This window comes from Callithrix jacchus, chromosome 4 (assembly GCF_049354715.1).
Source record: "Callithrix jacchus isolate 240 chromosome 4, calJac240_pri, whole genome shotgun sequence".
Lineage (NCBI taxonomy): Eukaryota > Metazoa > Chordata > Mammalia > Primates > Cebidae > Callithrix > Callithrix jacchus.
The window spans coordinates 78,637,007-78,664,092 of record NC_133505.1 but is presented as its reverse complement, the minus strand read 5'-3'; the positions used below and the strand labels follow the sequence as shown (position 1 = coordinate 78,664,092).

At 44.0% G+C, this 27,086-nt stretch overlaps 1 protein-coding gene and 1 pseudogene across 5 annotated transcripts in view; one reads left to right on the top strand and one right to left on the bottom strand.

Moving 5' to 3' along the window:
- Positions 1-27,086, bottom strand: part of CD109 (CD109 molecule) — a 305,344-nt gene that overhangs the window by 247,606 nt on the left and 30,652 nt on the right. The gene's annotated exons all lie outside the window — the stretch shown is intronic.
- LOC100407479 (UDP-glucose 6-dehydrogenase pseudogene) lies at positions 9,162-12,302 on the top strand (annotated as a pseudogene). The gene has a single exon (XR_013534333.1). The product of XR_013534333.1 is annotated as a UDP-glucose 6-dehydrogenase pseudogene (transcript).

Sequence of the window (27,086 nt, the reverse complement as noted above, 5' to 3'; positions counted from 1 at the left end):
TTTTTTAATTTAAAAAATTTTCTGTATGGGGTAACCCTCAAACCAGAATAGGTTCGAAGGGACTCCCACTAATATTAAATAAGTTCTAATAACCCACTACCATTAGACCAGACAGGATTTCCCCCTGCACACACAGCCTGACCCACCACTGAAGATTCTGCTTTTGACCACCACCAGCTACAGAGAAGCGCAATATAGCATTTGTGCAGCACTCACATACATTACCTCTGCTCTTTCTGGGTGGCTGCCTTGGACACAGGACCTCTTCTCTGCCTTTTGCTTTTTTGTTTTTTAAAATGGAGTTTCGCTTTTGTTGCCCAGGCTGCAGTGCAATGGCGCAAACTCAACTCACTGCAACTTCCGCCTCCCAGGTTCAAATGATTCTCCTGCCTCAGCTTCCTAAGTAGCTGGGATTACAGGCATGCGCCACCACATCTGGCTAATTTTGTATTTTTAGCAGAGATGGGGTTTCACCAGGTTGGCCAGGCTGGTCTAGAACTCCTGACCTCGGGTGATCCACCTGCCTTGGCCTCCCAAAGCGTTGGGATTACAGGCACGAGCCACTGTGCCCGGCCTGCCCTTTGCTTTTTGACCCACTCAGTAAAATGGAGCCTGTGAAAGCTCATCAGGAGAATGGCAGTGAGATTCTCTAGATTTAGACTGGCCAGAAGTTTAGGCAGGCTTGGGGTGCACGGTATTAAATCTTCCCCCAGTTCTTCCACTGTGAATCTGAGTAGACTGGGAAAGAAGAGGAACAAGGGTGAAGTGGATTCAACCAGGACTATTTGAGACTGTCAAGTGAATACAAACTAAAGTAGATGAGGAAATAGTGAAGAGATGTGTTCAAAACTGAATGTAGTATTATCTAGTATTACACTACTATAAATAAAACTTATGGCGGAACAGGGTGGCTCATACCTGTAATCCCAGCACTTTGGGAGGCCAATCACCTGAGGTCAGGAGTTCAAGACTAGCCTGGCCAACATGGCGAAACCAGTCTCCACTAAAAGTACAAAAATTGGCCAGGTGTGGCGGTGCTCGCCTGTAATCCCAGCTACTTGGGAGGCTGAGGCAGGAGAATCACTTTAATCCGGAAGGTGGAGGTTGCAGTCAGCTGAGATCGTGACATTGCACTCCAGCCTGGGCAACAAGAGTGAAATTCCATCTCAATTAAATAGACAGACAGACAGACAGACAGACAGACAGACAGACGGATGGACAGACAGACAGATAGATTGATAGATAGATACATAAATTTCCCAAAGTAGAGAACTAGTGCCAGCAACTGCAGGAGAGTTTACATGAAACATTTAATTCTCATTACAGTCCTACCATACAGATACCAGCACCACCATTTTATAAAGGAGTAAACTAAAACAGTCACATAGCTAATAGCAAAGACAAGCTTCTCTGATGTTAGAGCAAAAATCTCTTTACTCCTATTTTACACCATCTCCATTAAAAATCATGTTTGAGGCCGGGCGCAGTGGCCCAAGCCTGTAATCCCAGCACTTTGGGAGGCCGAGGAGGGTGGATCACGAGGTCAAGAGATCGAGACCATCTGGTCAACATGGTGAAATCCTGTCTCTACTAAAAATACAAAAAATTAGCTGGGCATGCTGGTGCGTGCCTGTAATCCCAGCTACTCAGGAGGCTGAGGCAGGAGAATTGCCTGAACCCAGGAGGCGGAGGTTGCGGTGAGCCGAGATCGCACCATTGCACTCCAGCCTGGGTAACAAGAGCGAAACTCCGTCTCAAAAAACAAAAATCATGTTTGGAGGCCAGGTGCAGTGGTTCACACCTTTAATCCCAGCACTCTGGGAGGCTGAGGTGGGCAAATCATCTGAGGTCGGGAGTTCAAGACCAGCCTGACCAACATGGAGAAACCCCATCTCTACTAAAATACAAAAAGTTAGCCAGGCATGGTGGCTAAAAAATATCCTAGCTACTTGGGAGGCTGAGGCAGAAGAACTGCTTGAACCCAGGAGGTAGAGGTTGCAGTGAGCCGAGATCATGCCATTACACTTCAGCATGGGCGACAGAATGAGATTCCATCTTAAAAAAAAAAAAAAATCGGGTGGGTCTCAGTGGCTCATGCCTGTAATCCCAGCATTTGGGGAGGTTGAGGCAGGCAGATCACTTGAGATCAGGAGTTTAAGACCAGCCTTGCCAATATGGGGAAAACCCATCTCTACTAAAAATACAAAAATTAGCCAGGCATGGTGGTGGGTGCCTGTAGTCCCAGCTACTCAGGAGGGACTCCCAGCTACTCAAGTATCAGTAGAATCACTTGAACCCTGGAGGCAAAGGTTGCAGTGAGCTGATGTCACACCATTGCACTTCAGCCTGGGCAACAAGAGTAAAACTCCATCTCAAAAAAAGAAAAAAAAATTGTTCAGGCTGAGTATGGTTGCTCACACCTGTAATTCCAGCACTTTGGGAGGCTGAGGCAGGAGGATCACTTCACGCCAGAAATTCAAGATCAGCCTGGACAACATAACAAGAGCCTGTCTCTAAAAATTAAAATAAAATAGGCTGGGCACAGTGGCTCATGCCTGTAATTCCAGCACTTTGGGAGGCTGAGACAGGCGGATTACCTGAGGTCTGGAGTTTGAGACCAGCCTGACCAACATGCAGAAACCCTGTCTCTACTAAAAATACAAATTTAGCTGGGCATGGTGGCACATGCCTGTAATCCCAGCTACTCCGGGGCTAAGGCAGAATGGCTTGAAACCAGGAGGCAGAGGTTGCAGTGAGCCAAGATCAAACCATTACACTCCAGCCTGGGCAACAAGAGCAAAACTATGTCTAAAAAAAAAAATTTTTAATTAAATAAATTGCCAGGCACAGTGGCTCGCACCTGTAATCCCAGTACTTTGGGAGGCTGAGGCAGGCAGATAACAAGGTCAGGAGTTTGAGACCAGTCTGGCCAATACGGTGAAACCCCATCTCTACTAAAAATACAAAAATTACCCAGGCATGGTGGTGCACACCTGTAGTTCCAGCCACTTGGGAGGCTAAGGCAAAAGAATCGCTTGAACCCAAGAGCAGAGGTTGCAGTGAGCTGAGATCGCACCACAGCACTCCAGCCTGGGTGACAGATTGAGACTCTGTCTCAAAAAAAAAAAAAGTAAAATAAAATAAAAGTGTACAATTCAACTGGGCATGATGGAGTGCACCTGTAGGTCCCAGCTACTCAGGAGGCTGAGGAGGGAGGATGACCTGAGCCTAGACAACATAGCAAAATCCCAACTCTTTTTTTAAAAAGTGTACAATTTAGTGATTTTTTTTAGTGTATTCGGGGCTGTGCAACTATTAAATGTCTAATTCCAGAGCATTTCATCACCCTGAAAAGAAATCGCATATCCATTCACAGTCACTCTTCATTCCCTCTCTTTCCCCCAACCCCGGTCAACCACTAACCTAATTTCTGTCTCCTGTAGATATGACTATTCTCGGCTGGGCGCAGTGGCTCACACCTGCAATCCCAGCATTTTGGGAGGCCTAGGCAAGTGGATCACAAGGTCAACAGTTTGAGACCAGCCTGACCAACACGGTGAAACCCCATCTCTACTGAAAATACAAAAATGAGCTGGGATGTGCCTGTAATCCCAGCTACTTGGGAGGCTGAGGAAGGAGAATCTCTTGAACCTGGGAGACAGAGTTTGTGGTGAGCTGAGATCTCACCATTGCACTCCAGCCTGGGCGACAAAGCAAGTCTCTGTCTCAAAAAAAAAAAAAAAGATATGACTATTCTGGACTTTCTTATAAAATATGCGATCTGTTGTGAGTGGTTTATTTCTCTTAGCATGTTTTCTAGGTTCATCCTCTTGTAGCATGTATTTGTACTTCATTCCTTTTTTATTACCAAATAATATTTCAGTGAATGGATTTTTTTTTTTTAATTTGTTCATTAGTTGATGTTTCTACTTTTTGGCAGTTGTAAATAATGCTGCTAGAACATTCACATACAGTGTTTTTTGTTTTTTGGGGGTTTTTTTGACACAGGGTCTCACTCTATTGCCCAGGCTGGAGTGCAGTGGTGTAGTCTTAGCTCATTGCAACATCCACCTCCCGGGTTCAAGGCATGTGCCACCACACCTGGTTAATATTTGTATTTTTAGTAGAGATGGGGTTTTGCCATGTTAGCCAGGCTAGTCTCAAACTCCTGGGCTCAAGTGATCCATCTGCCTTAGCCTCTCAAAGTGCTGAGATTACAGGCATAAGCCACCACACCCAGACTAGTTGATTTTAGTATATGGTAAGAATTTTATTTTTCTCTCTCTCTGCTCCATGAGGAGCAGGGCTAACTCATAGGCAATGTGTCCAGACTCACTGAGGGGGCCGGTTTCATACTTCTGTATATGGGTATCCAGTTTTCCCAGCATCATCTATTGAAGGAGGTGTCCTTTCCCCAGTATATGTCCTTGGTGCCTTTATAAAAATGTTGGCTATAAATACATGGATTTCTTTCTGGGTTATCTATTCTGTTCCACTGGTCTATGTCTATTTTTAATACCAATACCATACTGTTTCAGTTACTATCACTTTGTAGTATATTTTGAGTCAGGTAGTATAATACCTCCAGCTTTGTTCATTTTGCTTAGGATAGCTTTGGCTAGTTAGGGTCTTTATTGTTCCATATTAATTTTAGGATTTTTTTTTCTACTTCTGTGAAGACTGTCATTGGTATTTTGATAGCAATTGCATTGACTCTGTAGATTGCTTTGGATAGTTAAAAATAATAGTCACAATCAGAAAAAGAACACATTGTAAAAAACAAATACAAAAACTCAAAGTCAGCCCCAGAACCATTCCCCGGACTTTAGAACCCCAAATGCAGGGTCTCTGGCCCTTGGGCTTCAGGTTGGAGTGCTCCTCCCCACAACACCCTCAAAGTAAGGTGGCTTCTGCGGCCTACAAAGTGGCCCTTGTTGATATTCATGTCAGCCTACTGGCCATGCCAAATGACCCATATTTTCTTGCCAAAAAAACACCAGAAAACAAAACACTGACACTCCTGGAGGATGCTATTCAGTTCACTACTTTCTCCACTCTCTTATCCCAGCGTCAATGTCCACAGCTTTCACCATTAGGACTTTGTATTTTAAAAAATACATTTTAAAGAACTGTTTTTTAAAGCACACACACACACACACACACACACACACACACCCTCTGTCTTCAGAAACTTGGAATATGTTACAGTTTCACTGTCCTAAAAACCACTCACAGCAGGGATTGTTTTACCCTTGACACCAAAGAAAGCCTCCAGATTTGAGCCACTCAGTGGAGAAACATGGACTGTGGGTATTTCCCGGTAGGGTGGGGTACAGTAAATATTTATTGCTCTCAGGAAACTGAGTTTGACTCATATTTTAGCTGATTCGTGAATCAGAAGTATCAAAGGCCAGATTTTTTTTCCTTTTTGGTTTAACGAAAGATGCCTAGTAGAGCAACCATTTCTGCGAGATCGCAGAGAGAAAACACAAAGAAAGGAATTTAGAATGACTCAGCCCAGTCGGCGCGTCGGGTTAGGGCCTTGTGAACAATGGAAAGTCACAGTGGGGCCTCAGAACCCGCGTTTACACCCGAAGCGCCAGAGGCTGGTTGCTGGGGGCAGCAGGAACACTAGGCAAAAAGTGACTTTCCTGTCCCTCGTTTCTTGCTTTCTAGCCTAAAATGCAGAACTAGCTCTTAAGATTGAAATATAATTATGAGAATTGTGTAAACCCCACAGAAGCTCTGGGACCTAAAAGCAAAGGTCCAGGGCCTCATTCCCAGAGGCCAGGGTCACTTGGGCAGCAAATAACAAATACCAGAAGACCACAGATCAACTCGCCCGGGAGTGGGGTTGGATAGGACCCTGCACACATTTTTTTAACTCACCAGAAAACTACGGGAGGAGGGGTGGGGGAATAGCCCAAGGGTCCCACATCTCAAGCCTCCGCTTCCAGGCCAAGGTTGAAAAGCTTTGCTGTACTTGTGAGAGGCCAGTTTGGACCTCATGAGATGTGAATTTGCCCTTTCTGGCAGGAACAGGAACTCGGAAAAGAAATTGGCCAGAGGCCTGGTGGTTAGGAGATTATTTCAGAAAAAAATGCAGTCATCTAATACAGAATCTGTTGAGCCTAAGGTTTTTTGTGTGGGACTCAGTTACTCTCGAGGAATGTAGCAGCTGCAGCCAACATTTAAAAATCAATAGAACATATTGAATACCCTGGTTTTTTGTTGTTTGTGTGTTTGCCAGTGCATCGAATAGAAGAGGTCCAGGATGCAGCCCTAAATATCTCCCAGAGGCCCCACCAGCATCCCCAGGAAGACCAGGTCCACACCCACACCCAGGTTGGGGCACAGCCCACCAAGTTTCCGCAGGTTGCACCCAGGCTCTGCATGCCAAGTGGCACGAGATCTGGAGCACATGCCCTGCTAGGGAAGGAAGGCATCACCTCTGACAAATCCCCTCTGGCCAGTGCCTCTCCTCCCTGTTGTCCTGGCCACACTGTGCCCTCTCCAGGACAGCTTCCTGCCAGCCCCACAGCCCACGGTGTCATCCAGATTTACAAGTTGCCCTCTAAATCTTCCTTCCAGTCCCTGGGGATGCACAAATACACTAATACACACCCCCGATTCACGAATACACACAAGTGCATTTTTGCCCCCTCCTTTTCCTGTAGATGACATGACCATGTGAATAATTACACCCAGGCCACAACAGAAAACCTGTCCCTATAGGATATTAGTATATACAGTCACCTTAAGAGACTTAAGCAATTTATCTACATTCAGAAAACATTCTTTTTTTTTTTTTGAGACAGACTTTTACTCTTGCTGCCCAGGCTGGAGTGCAATGGCGGAGCCTTGGCTCACTGCAACCTCCACCTCCTAGGTTCAAGCAATTCTCCTGCCCTAACCTCAGAAGTAGCTGGGATTACAGGCATGCACCACCAAGCCCAGCTAATTTTTTGTATTTTTAGCAGAAACAGGGTTTCTCCATGTTGATCAGGCTGGTCTTGAACTCCTGACCTCGGGTGATCTGCCCCTCTTGGCCTCCCAAAGTGCTGGGATTACAGGCATGAGCCACCACACCCAGCCAGAAAATATTATTTACTTCTCACAATCTCCTAGTGAAAGGAAAGGAGAGACAAAGAGAGGCAGACGGGCAATTTAAAAAGGAAAAAAAAAAGCCGGCGAGATGGCTCATGCCTGTAATCCCAGCACTTTGGGAGTCGAAGGCGGGCGGATCACAAGGTCAGGAGTTTGAGATCAGCCTGGCCAACATGGCAAAACCCCATCTCTACTAAAAATACAAAAATTAGCCAGGTATGGTGGCAGGCACCTGTAATCCCAGCTAGCTGGGAGCCTGAGGCAGGAAAATTGCTTGAACCCGGGAGGCGGAGATTTCAGTGAGCCAAGATTGAACACCATTCCAGCCTGGGTGACAGAGCAAGACTCAGTCTCAGAAAAAAAAAAAAAGCCCAATTCAGCATTGAATTTTGAAAAATATCCTTTTTTTGTTGTTAAAAATGCTTAGACCTAATTAGTGCATTTTGCTCCGATTTTGTTAAATACTTGGAGATTTATTTGTAAACACACGCAACAATTTCAGTTGAGATCAGCAAAGCAGGGTTAGCAAGTGCTGCAGGGGATGTAGAACTAGCCAGACTGACCTAACAGTGGCATTTCTTCCCCCAGGATTCTCTCTGTGCGTTCTCTTTATACGCATAGAGTTATTACTTACATAGATATAGATTTGAGGAAAAAAATTTTTTTTTCCTGACTGTGGCTTCCTAGTTGCTTATGTGTAGTTAGCAATAGCAAACCAATTTTTTTTAAACAAACCCTTATATAGTACATACTATATGTGCAGACATTGTGTATTCTTAGCCTTACATATATTAACTCAGTTAATTCTCAATTCTATGAAGTAGGTACTACTATTATTATTCTCTTTTTTTGTTTATTTGGTTTTTTTTGAGACGGAGTCTCACTCTGTCACCTAGACTGGAGTGCAGTGACACAATCTTGGCCCACTGCAACCTCTGCCTCCCAGGTTCAAGCAATTGCTTGCCTCAGTCTCCTGAGTAGCTAGGATTGCAGGCACTCACCAGCACGCTTGGCTAATTTTTGTATTTTTAGTAGAGACAGGGTTTCACTTTGTTGGCCAGGCTGGTCTTGAACTGCTGACCTCAAGTGATTCACCCATCCCAACCTCCCAAAGTGCTGGGATTACAGGTGTAAGCACCTTGCCCAGCCATCATTCCCATTTTTACAGATAGGGAAACTGAGGCAAAGAGCAGTGAATCGCCCAAAATCTCAAAATTAATAAAATTGCACAGGTGGGATTAGAACCATGCTCCCAGTCATTAAATTATGCTGATCTGACCTGTGGATATTTCCTAAGAGCAATAGGAGAGGTGCAACCTGGCTTAATTAAGCTCCTTTGCTAAAGTACCTAACAATGTGTTTTACTGCTGCCTATGCCTCTAATAAATGTTCCCTTCAGGCATCCCATAATAAAGCTGCTACTAAGATTCACCTTGGTGCTGTAAGGCCTTTACCAACGTGACCCAGTCTTCTCTCTCTTTACTACTCAGCTTTGGCTAAACTAAATTTCAGTTTATGCTTTCTTGCCTCAGCATTTTCTCTGTGCTTTTCTCTCCACCTAGAATGCCTCCCAAGCCATCTCTCTCCACCTGACTTCTTTTATTGAAACCCCATCTACCTTCAAGGCCCAGATCAAGCTAGCCTTCCATTGTCACACAAGACAGAATATCTCTGAGGTCTGAAATTCTACAGCCTTTATCTTCACCTCTCACAAGCCTACATATCTTATCTCCCCCTACATGGTCAGCAATTTCTTTTCCCCACAACACTGAGCACAGCACTTTTGCACATAAATAGTTCTCAGTGAATGTATAGCCTCTCATTGTTTGCCCTTCATCCATCCTCTCTGTTAAATATCTGTAAAGAAATATAATGCATGGATTATTTCAAAAAGAAAATACTTCCTCCTCCTTAAAAAAACAAAACAGGTGTAGCGGAAGGGGGAGCTAGAAAGAGGCAGAGGGCAAAATCCAGGAGGGCCTGGCTGCGGGGGAATGAAGCCTCCGCCTTCTTGGGCCGAAGCCTTTAAATACGGGCTCAGGCCCTGGACTCGGGGTGCAGCGCGTGGCAGCCTGAGGGAGAGGCGTCCGACGAGAGGGAGCACGGACAGAGCGGGGCGCGGGTGGAGAAGCTGCGGCAGCCCGGCGCGTAGGAAGGTGCTGTCCGAACGATCGGGATAGGAGCGGTCCCCGCGCTTGCTGCTGGCTATGTTGGAGGACCCACATGTAGTGTCATTGCTCATATGTGTCCTGAAATCAGGGTAACGGTTGTTGATGTCAATGAATCAAGAATCCATGCGTGGAATTCTCCTACACTTCCTATTTATGAGCCAGGACTAAAAGAAGTGGTAGAATCCTGTCGAGGAAAAAATCTATTTTTTTCTACCAATATTGATGATGCCATCAAAGAAGCTGATCTTGTATTTATTTCTGTGAATACTCCAACAAAAACCTATGGAATGGGGAAAGGCCGGGCAGCAGATCTGAAGTATATTGAAGCTTGTGCTAGACGCATTGTGCAAAACTCAAATGGGTACAAAATTGTCACTGAGAAAAGCACGGTTCCAGTGCGGGCAGCAGAAAGTATTCGTCGCATATTTGATGCAAACACAAAACCCAACTTGAATTTACAGGTGCTGTCCAACCCTGAGTTTCTGGCAGAGGGAACGGCCATCAAGGACCTAAAGAACCCAGACAGAGTACTAATTGGAGGGGATGAAACTCCAGAGGGCCAGAGAGCTGTGCAGGCCCTTTGTGCTGTATATGAGCACTGGGTTCCCAGAGAAAAGATCCTCACCACTAATACTTGGTCTTCAGAGCTTTCCAAACTGGCGGCAAATGCTTTTCTTGCCCAGAGAATAAGCAGCATTAACTCCATAAGTGCTCTGTGTGAAGCCACAGGAGCTGATGTAGAAGAGGTAGCAACAGCCATTGGAATGGACCAGAGAATTGGAAACAAGTTTCTAAAAGCCAGTGTTGGGTTTGGTGGGAGCTGCTTCCAAAAGGATGTTCTGAATTTGGTTTATCTCTGTGAGGCTCTGAATTTGCCAGAAGTCGCTCGTTATTGGCAGCAGGTGATAGACATGAATGACTACCAGAGGAGGAGGTTTGCTTCCCGGATCATAGATAGTCTGTTTAATACAGTAACTGATAAGAAGATAGCTATTTTGGGGTTTGCATTCAAAAAGGACACTGGTGATACAAGAGAATCTTCAAGTATATATATTAGCAAATATTTGATGGATGAAGGCGCACACCTCCATATATATGATCCAAAAGTACCTAGGGAACAAATAGTTGTGGATCTTTCTCATCCAGGTGTTTCAGAGGATGACCAAGTGTCCCGGCTTGTGACTATTTCCAAGGATCCATATGAAGCATGTGATGGTGCCCATGCTGTTGTTATTTGCACTGAGTGGGACATGTTTAAGGAATTGGATTATGAACGTATTCATAAAAAAATGCTGAAGCCAGCCTTTATCTTTGATGGACGGCGTGTCCTGGATGGACTCCACAATGAACTGCAGACCATTGGCTTCCAGATTGAAACAATTGGCAAAAAGGTGTCTTCCAAGAGAATTCCATATGCTCCTTCTGGTGAAATTCCGAAGTTTAGTCTTCAGGATCCACCTAACAAGAAACCTAAAGTGTAGACATTGCCATTTTTATTTGTGATTTTTTTGGTACTTCAGGATAGCAAATATCTATCTGATATTAAATGGTAAATGAACCAAGTGTTTTTAAGGAAACAAAATTATTTTTTTAATCATCAGATTTATACTAGCTATATGGGTATTCGCATATCTGGTAACTGAATCTAGAATTTTTTTACATATTTTTATAATACTGTTAGCTCAGTTATTGGATGAGTGAAAGATAATCATGTTGGTTTTAATAGTGTCAATTTTTGTAATAAAAATTAAACTTCAAACACTTTACTTTATAAATTGTCCAGAGGCAGCACTTTAATATCACATTATAAAGGGAAGGACAGTCTTCATTTTTTCTGGTTATTGGTTTGCTTGTCATTAAATATGTACTTTGAATCCATGAAAATGCTAAGCTAAACAGCCTTTACATGTATGGTCTGGTTAAAGTTCCTTTGATCCTTTTGTTTTAATGAAATGTGTCACTGATTTTTTAGCTCAAAAAGATCATCGCTGTTAATTTACAATCACCCCAAATACGGTTAAAAGGTGGGATTTTTTTGTTTTGTTTTTTTGAGGTGGAGTCTTCGCTCTGTTGCCCAGGCTGCAGTGCAATGGCGCCATCTCGGCTCAATACACCCTCTACCTCCTGGGTTCAAGGAATTCTCCTGCCTCAGTCTCCTGAGTGACTGGAACTGCAGGCACCTGCCACCATGCCCTGCCAATTTTTATATTTTTAGTAGAGACAGGGTTTCATATTGGCCAGGCTGATCTCAAACTCCTGACCTGTGATCCACATGCCTCAGCCTCCCAAAGTGCTGGGATTGCAGGCGTGAGCCACCATGCCTTGCCAAAAGGTGTTTTTTTTTTTTTTTTTAATCATGAAGAGAAAATTAGTAGTATTCTTTCTCTCCCCATTATTTCTTGGTTTTCCTCACTAATCTTTTTTTTAGTCTAAGAGCCAAAAAGATAAATATTTTTTAGATGTCCTCTTGCTTTGTTGCCCACGCTGGAGTGCGGCAGCACGATCTCAGCTCACTGCAACATCCACCTCCCTGGTTCAAGCAATTATCCTGCCTCTACCTTCTGAACAGCTGGGATTACAGGCTCCCACCACCATGCCTGGCTAATTTTTGTATTTTTAGTAGAGACGGGGTTTTACTATGTTGGTCAGGCTGGTCTCAAACTCCTGACCTCATGATCTGCCCACCTCAGCCTCCCCAAAGTCCTGGGGTTACAGGCATGAGCCACCGCACTCAGCTGAGCCAAAAATATTTATCTTGGTTCTGCATTTTAATTTCTATTCTTAATTGTAATTTTTCCTTTTTTCTTTAAATAAGGAAACCAATATAATCTCATGTATGAACTTAAATCTTTTACAAGTTACATATAGCATTATTCTAAAATAAGAATTTTTCTTGTTTTCCATCTGCTGTTTTCTTATGTCTCTTGTTGAGTTTTATATTTTCAGTGGTTATTTTTACTTGTGTTTGATCATTATTAAAGTTTATCAGATGTCCAAAAAAAAAAAAAAAAAAAAAAAACAAAACATGATTCTGTTCAGGAATCTGTCCCTCTCCATTTCTGGAAATAGATACTGATTTGTCTGAGCCAGTGCTATCAAACAGAAACAGCAATCAACTTAAATATGTTATTTTATTTTATTTTATTATTTTTGAGACAGTCTTGCTTTGTCACCCAACATGGAGTGCAGTGGTGCAGTCTCGGCTCACTGCAATCTCCACCTCCCAGGTTCAAGCAATTCTCCTGCCTCAGCCTCCCAAATAGCTGGGACTACAGACATATGCCACCAAGCCCGGTTAATTTTTGTATTTTTTGTAGATATGGGGCTTCACCATGTTGGCCAGATTGGTCTCAAACTCCTGATCTGCCCACTTGGGCCTCCCAAAGTGCTGGGATTACAGGCATGAGCCACCATGCCCAGCCTTTAATTTTAAATTTTCTAGTAGCCACGTTAAAAAATTAAAAATAGGCAGCACACAGTGGCTCACACCTATAATCCCAGATACTCAGGAGGCTGAGGGAGGAGAATCGCTTGAACCTGGGAGGTGGAGGTTGCAGTGAGCCAGGATCACACCACTGCACTCCAGCCTGGACGACAGTAAGACTCTGTCTCAAAAAAATAAAAAATAGGCTAGGCAAGGCTCATGCCTATAATCCCAGCACTTTGGGAAGCTGAGGTGGACAAATTACCTGAGGTCAAAAGTTCAAGACCAGCCTGACCAACATGGTGAAACTCCATCTCTACTAAAAACATAAAATCTAGCCAGGCATGGTGGTGCACACCTGTAATCCTAGCTACTGGGGAGGCTGAGGCAGGAGAACCACTTGAACCAGGGAAGCTGAGGTTGCAGTGAGCCAAGATCATGCCACTGCACTCCAGCCTAGGCAACAGAATGAGACTCCATCTCAAAAAAAATGAAATAAAATAAAAAATTTAAAATAGCCAAGCACAATGGCTCACACCTGTAATTCTAACACTTAAGGAGGCAGAGGTGGGAGGATAGCTTGAGCTCAAGGGTTTGAGACCTACCTGGGGAATATAGCAAGACCCCATTTTCCAAAAAAGGAAAAAAAAGAAACAAAAAAAAAAAAATACAAATAATCAGGTGAAATTCATTTTAATAATAAATTTTACTTAACTCAATATATCAAAAATTTTACTTCAACTGAGGTTTCTAGGGTGGTTTGTTTGTTCATTTGAGACGGTCTTTTTCTCTTGCCCAGGCTGGAGTGCAGTGGTGCAATCTCAGCTCACTGCAACTTCCATCTCTGGGTTCAAGCAATTCTCCTGCCTCCTGAATAGCTGTGATTATAGATATGAACCACCACGCCCAGGTAATTTTTGTATTTTCAGTAGAGACAGGGTTTCACCATGTTGGCCAGGCTGGTCTCGAATTCCTGTCCTCAAGCGATCTGCCTAACTCAGCCTCCCAAAGTGCTGTGATTAGGGTATGAGCCAGCATACCCAGCCTTCAACATGTAATCAATATAAAAAACAATAAATAAGCCAGGTACAGTGATTCATTTCTATAATCCCAGCACTTTTGAGGCTGAGGCAGGAGGATCACTTGAATTCAGAAGTTGGAGACCAGTCTGACCAACATAGCAAGACTTTGTTTCTAAGTCAAAAAACAAAAAACTAATTTTTAAAAGGAAAAAAAATTAAATATATGTTTTACGTGTGTGTGTATTATGAAATTTTTGGATTTTTTTTTAATTTGAGTCCAAGTCTTTCTTTGTTACCCAGGCTGGAGTGCAGTGGCATGATCTCCACTGGCTCACTGCAATCTCCACCTCCTGGGTTCAAGCGATTCTCCTGTCTCAGCCTCCAAGTAGCTGTGACTACAGACACGCACTACCACACCCAACTAATTTTTATATTTTGAGTAGAGACGAGATTTTACCATGTTGGCCAGGCTGGTCTCAAACTCCTGGGCTCAAGCCCCCCTCAACCTCCCAAAGTGCTGGGATTACAGGCATGAGCCACTGTACCCAGCTGAAGTTTTTGGAATCTGATGAGTATTTTACACGTACAACATATCTTAATTTAGACTACATTTCAAATGTTCAGTAGCCACATATGGCTAGCGCTTCCATATTGGACAGGGCAATTCTGAGCCCATTAGCACAGCATTCCCATGGTGACAGTTATTGATCCAGGAGTATAGGCTGGAGGCCTAAATTAGGCTAACCAGACTGACACAAAGGATTTATGGTCCATAATGGGAGAGATTTCTGCCTGCAGTAGTTATGAGTGAAGTCTATAGCTCTGATTGCCACTGGCAGCTTTAGTAGGAATCATCTCAGGACTGTAAGGAAAAATCAGCAGCACTGGTGTTAGCATGGTACCAACAGAGGAGTAGGAGTAGGAAGACAGAAAGTGCTCTGGGTCCTTAAGGACATCGCTGACCCACTGATCAGACCTTGCCTAGAGCTCACCCTACTTGTAGTTATGAAAAATAATACATTTCCCTTTTGTTCAAGCCAGACTGAATCAGTTTTCTGTAGCATCCAACGATATCCCAACATCAGAGCCAATCCTGGAATCTAAGTCTACAGCCTCCTACACCCAGGTTTCTTGATAAGGATGCCTTTCAAGAAAGAATTTTTGGGTTTTGGGCTAATTCTTCCTTTTTCTTTTTTTGGAGATGGAGTCTCACCCTGTCGCCCAGGCTGGAGAGCAGTGTCACAATCTTGGCTCACTGCAACCTCTGCCTCCTAGGTTCAAGCAATTCTCCTGTCTCAGCCTCCCAAGTACCTGGGATTACAGACACACACCAATACACAGCTAATTTTTGTATCTTTAGTAGAGATGGGGTTTCACCACGTTGTCCAGGCTGACATCAAACTATTGATTTCAGGGGATCCACTTGCCTCAGCTTCCCAAAGTGCTAAAATTATAGGCATAAGCCACTACTGCCAGCAGAATTTTGGCTAATTCTTTTGGATTCCTCTTTGATTCTTTCTGTGGCACAGTAGTGGTAACTGCCAATGAACTGGAAGTAAAGATCCCTAAAGATGCTGGTACTTGTGAAGGCCTCACCTAAGAGGTGGGTCAGCACAGCTGCAGATACCATCTTAGAACACAAGAGCGGCTGGAAATCTCTTCTCAGGGCAGCTGTTATTACACTGCACTCTCAAGTTAGCCAAAGCTTCCTCCATCTGCCAGGGCAGGCATTCGTCCCAGCCTTTCAACACCTCTCCTGGAGCTGATAGATCCTGGGGCACATCCAAATCTGGACAAGCTAGAGCCCTTTGCCAAGAAGCAGCCCAGGAAGCCACACTTCCTACTGTGACAGCAGCCGTTTCTGTCAGGGTGCTGAAGATCAGTGTGTTCTAGGCCATTGCTGCTACCAGGAAATTTAGAGGGAAGATTGGGAAGACTGACATGAACACTGACAACTGCACAGCCATAAACTGAAGAGGAGCAGCACAAAGAAAGTGAGCTGAAAAATACCTTACCAATAAGTGCAAAAAAGAGAGAAAAGGAAAAAAAGAAAGTGAGCTGAAGAGATGCCACCATGGGAGTGAGAGAAAATTGCTCCCAAGCTCAGTTCATCCTGGGTTGCTTATCAGCAGCAGCAGGGTGTGAAGTTACCTGCTCTGAGGCAAACAGACTTCATGGTCCACTTACAACGCACAGCCCCAAAACCAGGAGGAAAGGCTGAGCCACAGTTAATCAAGCCTCCTTCCCTTCTGTCTTGGAGAATATGCACTGTGCACCAGTTGGCTGAAAATGGCAATGTGGTATAGTGAGAAGAATGTGGCTTCCAGTCCAGGGATCTGCCACTCAGCACTGGTGCCATGGCAGACAAGTCACATGGCCTTTGTGAGGCTTACTTTTCTAGTCTCTAAAATGAGCATTATTACAAATCTCACAACTTTGGGAGGTCTAATTTCTAAAATGCATGTGAAATCCTTTGTTTTATTATTTTTTAATAGAGACAGGGCCTTGCTATGTTACCCAGGCTGGTTTTGAACTCCTGGCCTCAAGAGGTTCTCCCCTCTCAGCCTGTCAAAGTACTGGGATTATAAGATGTGAAACCCTTTATAACCTAAGTGCTATATATGTTCACTGTTATGACTTCTTTTATAAGGAAAAAGAAAGGATGGTTTTTTAATACCCAGAAACTACTGCCTACTTATTAATGCTTCTTCTAAAAAATAAATGAAAAACATAAATTTTTAAATAAAATTATTTGTTCTTACAGCATTTATTTCTATCCCCTTACTTGTTCTGTGCCTCAGGTTCCTGGTTTACAAAAACAGACCTCAGTTACTTGTCCTGCACAATGCTGAGAACTGGAATGATGGCCAAATGTAGGTATAGAACCAAAAGATTTACTGAGTTTTAAGGCTTATATGTCTTCTTCCTGTTCATTTCAAAAAAGAAAGAGAGAAAGAGAGAAGGAAGGAAGGAAGGGAGGGAGGGAGGAAGGAAAGAAGGAAAGAAAGAGGAAAAGAGAAAAAGAATTTAAAAATAAGGCTTATACATCAAGGGTGACACTGCAAAACATTTATAGCATCTAATTGCAAAACAGCTTGCCAAGACATAGGATCCAGCTCCCCATGTCTTGTTTCCTTCTAACCATAATACCTGTGGCTCACAGACACCTGTCCCAGCCAAGAAAACACATACCATGTGGAACTAAGGTTCTTGTCCCCTATGTCTAAAGATGAAGGAGAACATGCTACATCAAACTGACTCCCACGATAGTTGGCCCTGGACACTAAACTAGAACACACACACACACACACATGTGCACACAGGTGCACACTTACACAAGGAAATATGGGTGCAGTAGCTCATGCCTGTAATCTCAGAACTTTGGGAGGCCGAAGTGGGTGGATCGCTTGAGGTCAGGAGTTCTAGACCAGCCTAGCCAACATGATGAAACCCCACCTCTACTAAAAATACAAAAATTAGCCAGGCATGGTGGTGGACGCATATAATCCCAGCTAGTTGGGAGGCTGAGGCATGAAAATCGCTTTGAACCTGGGAGACAAAGGTTACAATGAGCCAAGATCTTACCACAGCACTCCAGCCTGGGCAACAGAGCAAGCTGGAAGCACTTAACAAAGTATCCATTTAAGTTAAACAGGGAGATGCTGATTGTGTGTACCAAACACAGCTGGGCTTCCACGCTAGGGTTCTTGGCCCTTCTGAGTCCCTGGAGCTATGTGCCTCTGGATTTTGGAGCAAACTCAGTGCAGCAGCAGTAATTTGTACAATGATGAATGACTATCTCAGTTGAAAGCCTGCTTCCTCATCATGCCTTGCCCAAATCCTACTATTCAGTTCCCAAACTGCTCTGTTCCGACAAGTGTTTCCAGAGAACACTGTAGGCCAATACACATATTGAGGTAAGCTGAGAGCAAAACAGCAACAGCTGGGGAGCCAGAGTAAAGGGCAGGTAATGTAATAAGGAGACACCAGCAAGACTGACTACACCTGCTACTCTGCTGGAACCCACAGGATTTGACCACGTGCTTTCCAAGGGCAGTCCTACTAAGAGAGTGGACTACTATTCCATTGTATAAGTATAAATTCTTTGAAATTATCCTACAGCCGGCCAGGCACAGTGGCCTCCCAAAGTGCTGGGATTATAGGCGTGAGCCACCGCGCCCGGCGGGTGTGCCGAGATCATGCCATTGCACTCCAGTCTGGGTAACAACAGCGAAACTCCATCTCAAAAGAAAAAAAAAAGAAATTACCCTACAGCCTATGTAGTAGTATTCTTGATTTATACAGACATATTGGCCTGGTGCAGTGGCTCACACCTGTAATCCCAGCACTTTGGGAGGCCAAGGTGGGTGAATCAGTTGCGGTCATGAGTTCGAGACCAGCCTGGCCAACATGGTGAAATCCTGTCTCTACTAAAAATACAAAAATTAGCCAGGCATAGTGGCATAGACCTGAAATCCCAGCTACTCAGGAGCCTGAGGCAGGAGAATCACTTGAACCTCGGAGGCCGAGGTTGTATTGAGTCAAGATTGTGCCACTGCACTCGAGCCTGGGCAATAGAGTAAGACTCCATGTCAAAAAAAAAAGAAAGAAAGAAAGACATTATTATATTTAAAAACATACTTGTTCAACTGTTATACTCAACATGCACATAAACCAACTGAGAGATATGTAACAAGGGCAAAATGACTGGGAAATAACTATTTCTGAATTGATGTTTGCAGGCTGGCAGGATTTGGGGAAGGAAGAGGCTTGGAAATGTGTAGAACTGGCTCTGGGGCACACTTCTTGACTACCCAGCAAACCCTTGGTGTGGTGGCACATGCCTGTAATCCCAGCTACTAGGGAGGCTGAGGCAGGAGAATCACTTGAACCCAGGGGGTGGAGTTTGCAGTGAGTGGAGATTGTGCCATTGCACTCCAGCCTGTGCAACAAGAGTGAAACTCAGTGTCGAAAAAAAGAACACATACACTGGCCAACACGGTGAAACCACATCACTATTAAAAATGCAAAATTAGCTGAGTGTGGTGGTGCACTCTTGTAATCCTAGCTTCTCGGGAGGATGAGGCAGGAGAATTGCTTGAATCCAGGAGGTGGAGGTTGCAGTGAGCCTAGATCACACCACTGCACTCCAGCCTGGTCTAAAAGAGTGAGATGCTGTCTCAAAAAAAGAAAAAAAATTAGCCCATCGTGGTTGGGTGCACCTATGGTCCCAGCTACTCCAGAGGTTGAGGTGAGAGGATCACTTGAGCCAAGTAGGTAGAGGTTGCAGTGAGCTGAGATTGCACCACTGCACTCCAGCCTGGGCAACAGAGTGAGAGTCTGTCTCAAAAAAAAAAAAAAAGGAAAAAGAAACAAACTTAGAAAACTACCAAATGGCACATTTGATGGAAGATGCAGGCTACATCATCTTACATCGATTCTGGCATTTGCAAAACTGCATTAGAAAAATATTTGAGCTACTCGCTTAAAACTTCCCTCTAAGCAGTCCTTCAGGCCAATTTTGGGGAGGTGGGAAGTTGAATATTGGCTCCTTTGATTATCAGTCTGTTGGTTCAAAATGCCATGACAAAACACACTTTCATAATAAGAAATACAGATTTGTATGCTAACTTGCATATGGCTTCCTATTCTCTACACTAAATCTGCAGGAATCCCAGAGGCCTGGGGCAGGAATGTGTAGCTTCCTGTGCACACTCAAATGGCAGACATTCTTTAAATGTCCGTGGACCCTGTCCCTTCCACCTCTGTCTCTGAGTCTTAAGCAACCCAATGTCCCATTGCTAGGCTCATCCTTCTGCAACCCATCAGCCAAAACAGCACAGTATCTTAACAATGCTTCTTCTTTTTGTTTTTTTGAAATGGAATCTCTCTCTGTCACCTAGGCTGGAGTGTAGTGGTGCAATTTCAGCTCACTGCATCCTCTGCTTCCCGGGTTCAAGCGATTCTCCTGCCTCAGCCTCCCTAGTAGCTGGGATTACAGGTGCATACCACCACACTGGCTAATTTTTGTTATTTTTAGTAGAGGTGGAGGTTTCACCACATTGGCTAGGCTGGTCTTGAACTCCTGACCTCAGGTGATCTGCCTGCCTCAGCCTCCCAACATGCTGGTATTACAGGCATAAGCCACCACATCTGGCCCATTTTTATGGTTATTTCTTGATTATATGCTAAACAGGGGGCATCATATTCATGAGTTTTCCAGGAAAGGGGTGGGCAATTTCCAAAACTGAGGGTTCCTCCCCTTTTTAGACCATATAGGGTAACTTCCTGATGTTGCCATGGCATTAGTAAACTGTCATGGTGATGGTGGGAGTATAGCAGTGAGAATGACCAGAGGTCACTCTTATCGCCATCTTGGTTTTGATGAGTTTTGTCCAGCTTCTTTAGTGCAACCTGTTTCACCAGCAAGGTCTTTATGACCTGCATCTTGTACTGATCCCATATCTCATCCTGTGGCCTAGAATGGCTTAACCGTCTGGGAATGCAGCCAAGTAGGACTCAGTCTTATTTTACCTAGTCCCTGTTTAAGATGGAGTTGATCTGGTTCACATGCCTCTGACACAGGACCCCAAGCGTGGGTCTTAGCCATTTACTAACTCTATGGCTCAAGTAAGTTACTTGGCCTCTTGGATTCTCATTTAACCCATGGGAGCAAAATTCTTATCTTAAGGCTGTTGGCCTAGTGCCTGGCACACATTAGGTCTTCCATAGAAGAAAATTAATCTTATTGGCATTTCCAGCTAACTTCCTTATACATTATTTTCCTTAATTTAGTAACCCCGTTAGAACCCCCTGTGGCTTCCTGTTTCCAGAAGGTGAAGGACCTGACCGACCCGTCTTTTGTGTTTCTAGATCACTAAGGCTACAGCTACTCTTTGGAGCATATTAGGTGAATTAATGTGGTTGAATGACTTCAATAGACATTCATCACAACACCCACTGAAGTGTTTAAGTTCTTTCAGTTGGAAAAAGCATATAGATTACTGTTGATTAGAAAATCAGATTTTTCTTACCCATAAATGTAGCAAATAGAGAGGTTCCAAATCTTTTTGCTTTTGGTTTATCTATGTTTATTTATTTATTTATTTAGATGGAGTCTTGCTCTGTTGCCAGGCTGGAGTGCAGTGGTGGAATCTAGGCTCACTGCAACCTCCGACTCCGTGGGTTCAAGCAATTCTCCTGCCTCAGCCTCCCAAATAGCTGGGATTACAGGCACACGCCACCATGCCCAGCTAATTTTTGTATTCTTAGTAGAGACAGGGTTTCACCATGTTGGCCAGGATGGTCTCAATCTCCTGACCTTGTGATCCACCTGCCTCAACCTCCCAAAGTGCTGGGATTACAGGCATGAGCCACCACACCCAGCATATCTATGTATATTTATACTGGGCAATTCAAGTTAAAATACTCCTTTCAGTTTACAACCCTGATTAAAACTTCCCATTTTTTGTTTCTCCCTGAAGTCTCACCCATTAGCCTACATTTTGTCTCTAATGTAAAAAAGTAACCCCAAATCAAAAGAAAGATGAGGGCAAGATTGTTGAAACAGCTTTATAAAGGATGAGTCCCAAACCGATTATAAATGCCCTGATGACTATAAATGGGAATGTATTGCCACAGCCACTTATGGTGGTAAGAATGCCTTAAACTATTTTCCCATTTCTCTGAAGAGTCAAGGAACTTCTGCCTTTGGGACTATTTAAAATATTTAAGCTGGGCACAGTGGCTCATACCTGTAATCCCAACACCTTGGGAAGCTGAGGGGGAGGACCATTTGAGCCCAGGAGCTTCAGACCAGCCTGGGCAACATAGTGACATTCCCATTTTTACGCACACACAGTACACTCAGCCAGGCAAGGTACACACACAGATCGAGCCAGGTGTGGTGGCGCATGCCTGTGATACCTTCTACTTCAAGAGTTTGAGCTGGGAGGACAGCTTGAACCTGGGAGGTTCAGGCTGCAGTGAACCATAATTGCCCCCACTGCACTCCAGCCTGGGTGACAGAGCAAGACCCTGTCTCAAAAAAAAAAAAAAAAAAAAGAAAAAGAGGGAGGGTGGGAGGGATGGTTGATGTCTTCACACTTCGAACACAAACCCAGACTGGAGAACTGGAGATAGCTAAAATAATCCCCATAGCTAAAAGTGAGTGCTGCGTCTGGAGTTAAAACTCATTTCCTTCTTCATGAGCAGAGCACAGGCAAGGCTTGCCTTGAAATCAAGTGTAATTCTCTGCCTGCAAGCCCCCCTGGGCAGAGCCATGGAAACAGGGCAGTGGTCAGGGTGCCTTCTACCAGGGCTGACTTGCCTTCTTCCCTTGCACTCACTGGGCAATTATAGCTCTGTTTCAAGTGCAGACTGAAAAAATAACAGTTTCCAGAGTAACTGGGGAAGTTATCAAGGCCATATAGCCTGGGACTGAGAGCCTGGAGTGCCTGCTGGAATATCTTTTGCCTTTGCAGGATGTACTGAGCTATTCATTGTCTGGGGCATTATTCACTCAGGATTAGAGGACAAAGCTGTGTGATGCTGCTGAGGTTTTAAATGATTATATAAGATCCTTCCCCAAATATAAAACACTATACATGTGTTTTCCTGATTTCCCTATGGCCTTTTAATAACTAAGAGGTCTGGATTCTTTAATAGTATGGAAAGAGGTTATTATCCAAGACTACGTTCTAACTGTGATGATCTCTCCTGCTTTGTATTATCTGCCCTGGGAAAATGGAAATTCAGAAACCAAGTGACCAGCTTAAAGATGAGGGGACTAGCTTTCTCTTTGCTCTGTGGGGATGTTAAAAATAGCAGTGGAATTATAAAGAGGTACCTCAATCCTCCCGGAGAAAGAAGCTATACATAAATGCAGTGTGGCTTAAACTTAAATAGCAAGACTGGACAGTGGCTCTTTCATTCCAGCAAGTGTCAGCCAGCTGCTTTGCTAATAATTCTCAGTTAGGGAGGGTGAGAAGATAGGATCAGCAAGAAAAGGAGGAAAATGGAGCAGAAGGAAAAAAAAAACTACAAAAGTTTTAATTTTTCCTTACTATTTTCTTTTTCTTTCTTTCTTTTTTTTTTTTTAATCTTTAAGAACTCAAATTGGCCGGGCATGGTGGCTCACACCTGTAATCCAAGTACTTTGGAGGCCAACATGGGCAGATCACCTGAGGTCGGGAGTTCAAGACCAGCCTGACCAACATGGTGAAACCCCGTCTTTAAAAAAAATAAAATAAAATAAAATAAAATAAAATAGGAACTCAAATTACACAACCAAGATCCTTACTATTTTCAAAAACTACATGTAAGTAGTAAAGAAACACAAATATATAATTAGTCACCCTACTTTCCCTTTTTAAGGTAGTCAGTGGTTCCTTCCACAGGGTTCTCTTTTCTCATACATATGTCATTTTCGTTTTGGTTTTGGTTTCTGTTTTTGAGATTAGTCTCACCCTGTTGCCCAGGCTGGAGTACAGTGGCGGGATCTCAGCTCACTGCAACCTCTGTCTCCCGGGTTCAAGCAATTCTCCCATTTCAGCCTCCTGAGTAGCTGGGATTGCAGGTGCCCACCACCACAGCTGGCTAATTTTTGTATTTTTAGTAGAGACAGTGTTTCACCATGTTGACCATGCTGGTCCTGAACTCCTGACCTCAGGTGATCCACCCTCCTTGGCCTTGAAAAGTGCTGGGATTATAGGCATGAGCCACTGCACCTGGCCTCACGTGTTTTTTATTTATTCATTTATTTACTTGAAACAGAGTTTCACTCTTGTCACCCAGGCTAGAGTGCAATGGCATGATCTCAGCTCACTGCAACCTCTGCCTCCCAGGTTCAAGTGCTTCTCCTGCCTCAGCCTCCCAAGCAGCTGGGATTACAGGAGCCTGCCACCATGCCCAGCTAACTTTTTTGTATCTTTAGTAGAGACAGGGTTTCACCATATTGGCCAGGCTGGTCTTGAACTCTGACCTCAGGTGATTCACCTGCCTCGGCCTCCCAAAGTACTAGGATTACAGGTGTGAGCCACCACACCTGGCCACATGTATTTTTTTTTAAGTTTGCTGAGTGACTTAACATTAGTAATGGTGAAAGTAGGAAGTGGGGAAGGTAAAGAAAATTACCTATCTATAGTCCCACTCACTAGAGACAACCACTGTTAACATTTTAGTATATCACTTCCCAGCATGTTTATACTAGAGAGGAAAAAGAGGAACCAAAGGGGAAAAAATAGGAAGGAAAATGAAAGGAGAGAGAAAAGATGGAAAACATTTACATCTTCAATAGCAGCAAGTGTTGAAAGCATCATGCTACATAGGAAGGCCAAGAACATTCATCTCTCAGAGGAGCCATCTGTAACAATGGAAGGCAACAACTAAGGAATTGTAACTACTGCCTTTTTTTTTTTTAATGGAGTTTCGCCCTTGGTTCACTGCAAACTATGCCTCCCGAGTTCAAGCAATTCTCCTGCCTCAGCCTCCTGAGTAGCTGGGATTACAGGGTCATGCCACTATGCCCGGCTACTTTTTTGTATCTTTAGTAGAGACGAGGTTTCACCATGTTGGCCAGGCTGGTCTCGAAATCCTGACCTCATGATTTTTCTGCCTTAGCCTCCCAAAGTGCTGGGATTACAGGCTCGAGCCACTGTGCCCAGCCACATCTACTTGCTTTTCAAATGTGATCTGTGCTTGAGTCCTGGAGGCAGGGGTTGCAGTTAGCCGAAATCATACCACTGCACTCCAGCCTGAATGATAGAATGAGACTCTGTCTCAAAACAAAAAATAACATAAAATGTGATCTATAATTTCTAACTCTTGTTACTGTTATTATTTACATTTTCTACCTGGAAACTCTTGATTCCCCCTAACCTCATTTCAAGGCTACCAACAAAGATTCATCAAAGTGAAGTCATTGATTTTGAGAGTTCTTGGCAGCAGCTGTGAGAGGACATGAGTTCAAGAAGTGTAGATCACCAGGCACAGTGGCTCGTGCCTGTAGTCCCAGCAATTTGGGAGGCCAATGCAAAAGGAACACTTGAGTCTAGGTGTTCAAGACCAGCCTGGAGAGCATGGCAAAACCCATCTCTACAAAAATTACAGAAATTAGCCAGGCATGGTGGCACATGACAGTTGTCCCAGCTACTTGGGAGGCTGAGGCAGGTGGATCACTTGAGCCCTGGAGGCGGAGGTTGCAGTGAGCCAAGACTGCACTGCACTCCAGCCTGGGTGAAACAGCCAGACCCTGTCTCAAAACAAACAACAAAAAAAACAACACCATAGGGTAACTTGAAATAATGTAGAAAAAAAATTTTTTTTTTGAGACAGAGTTTTGCTCTTTTGCCCAGGCTAGTGTGCAATGGTGCTATCTCAGCTCACTGCAACCTCTGCCTCTGATTTCAAGTGATTCTCCTGCCTCAGCCTCCCAAATAGCTGGGATTACAGGCACCCACCACCACGTCCAGCTAATTTTGTATTTCTTTTTTAGTAGAGACAGGGTTTCACCATGTTGGCCAGGCTAGTCTCAAACTCCTGAACTCAGGTGATCTGCCTGCCTTGGCCTCCCAAAGCGCTGAGATTACAGGCGTCAGCTACTGTGCCTGGCTGAAAAAATTTATTATAAAACGTAACTTATATCTGGGCATGGCGACCCATGCCTGTAATCCTAGCACTTTGAGAGGCCAAGGCAGGAGGATCACTTGAGCTCAAAATTTCAAAACCAGCCTGGGCAATACAGTGAGACCTTGTCTCTATTCTGGGAAACTCAAAAAAAAAAAAAAAAAAAAGACATAATCTCTTTTATCTCCTTTTTGAGATGGAATCTCACTCTCTCAGCAGGCTGGAGTGCAGTGGAGCAATCTTGGCTTGCTGCAACCTCTACCTCCCAAGTTCAAGCGATTCCCCTGCCTCAGCTTCCAGAGTAGCTGGGACTACAGGCGCACATCACCATGCCCAGCTAATTGTTTGTATGTTAGTAGAGATGGTCTTTCACCATGTTGGCCAGGACTGTTTTCACCTCTTGACCTCGTGATCCTCCCACCTCAGCCTCCCAAAGTGCTTGGATTACAGGTGTGAGCCACCGCACCCAGCCCAACATAATCTTTTTTTAAAGTGTGGATGAACTGTCGAAAAATACCACTTTTTGGCTGGGCACGGTGGCTCACACCTGTAATCCCAGTACTTTGGGAGGCCAAGGCAGGTGGATCACAAGGTCAGAAGATCGAGACTATCCTGGCCAAAATGGTGAAACCCTGTCTCTACTAAAAATAAAAAAATTAGAGGAAAGTGATCCAAGATGGCCAAATAGGAACAGCTCTGGAGTACAGTTCCCAGCGGCAACAATGCAGAGGACGCCGCAGGTGATCCCCAAGCAAGTGGGGTCTGGAGTGGACCTACAGTGGAGGGGCCTGACTGTTAGAAGGAAAACTGAAAATCAGAAAGAAATAATTTCATCATCAACCAAAAGGACATCCACTCAGAGAACCCATCCGAAAGTCACCAACTACAAAGACCACAGGTAGATAAATCCACAAAATGGGAAGAAACCGGCACCAAAAGGATGAAGACACCCAAAACCAGAACGTCTCTCCTCCTCCAAGGGATCACAACTCTTCACCAGCAAGAGAACAAGGCTGGATGGAGAATGAGTCTGATGAATTGACAGAAACAGGCTTCAGAAGGTGGGTGATAGCAAACTTCTCAGAGCTAAAAGAACATGTGCTATCCCAATGCAAAGAAACTAAGAACCTTGAAAAAAGGTTTGACGAAATGCTAACAAGAATAAACAGCTTAGAGAAGAATATACATGACCCTGATGGAGCTGAAAAACACAACACGAGAACTTCATGAAGCATACACATGTTTCAATAGCTGAATCAACCAAGCAGAAGAAAGGATATCAGAGATTGAAGATCAGCTCAATGAAATAAAATGAAAAGGCAAGATTAGAGAAAAAAGAGTGAAACAAAATGAACAAATGCTCCAAGAAATATGGAATTATGTGAAAAGGCCTAATCTACGTTTGATAGGTATACCTGAATGTGACAAAGAGAATGAATCCAAGCTGGAAAATACTCTTCAGGATATTATCCAGGAGAACTTTCCCAACCTAGCAAGGCAGGCCAACATTAAAGTCCAGGAAATACAGAGAACACCACAAAGATATTCCTCAAGAAGAGCAACCCCAAGGCACATAATCATCAGATTTACCAGGGTTGAAATGAAGGAGAAAATGCTAAGGGCAGCCAGAGAGAAAGGTTGGGTCACACACAAAGGGAAGCCCATCAGACTCACAGCAGATCTCTTGGCAGAAACCCTACAAGCCAGAAGAGAGTTGGGGCCAATATTCAACATCCT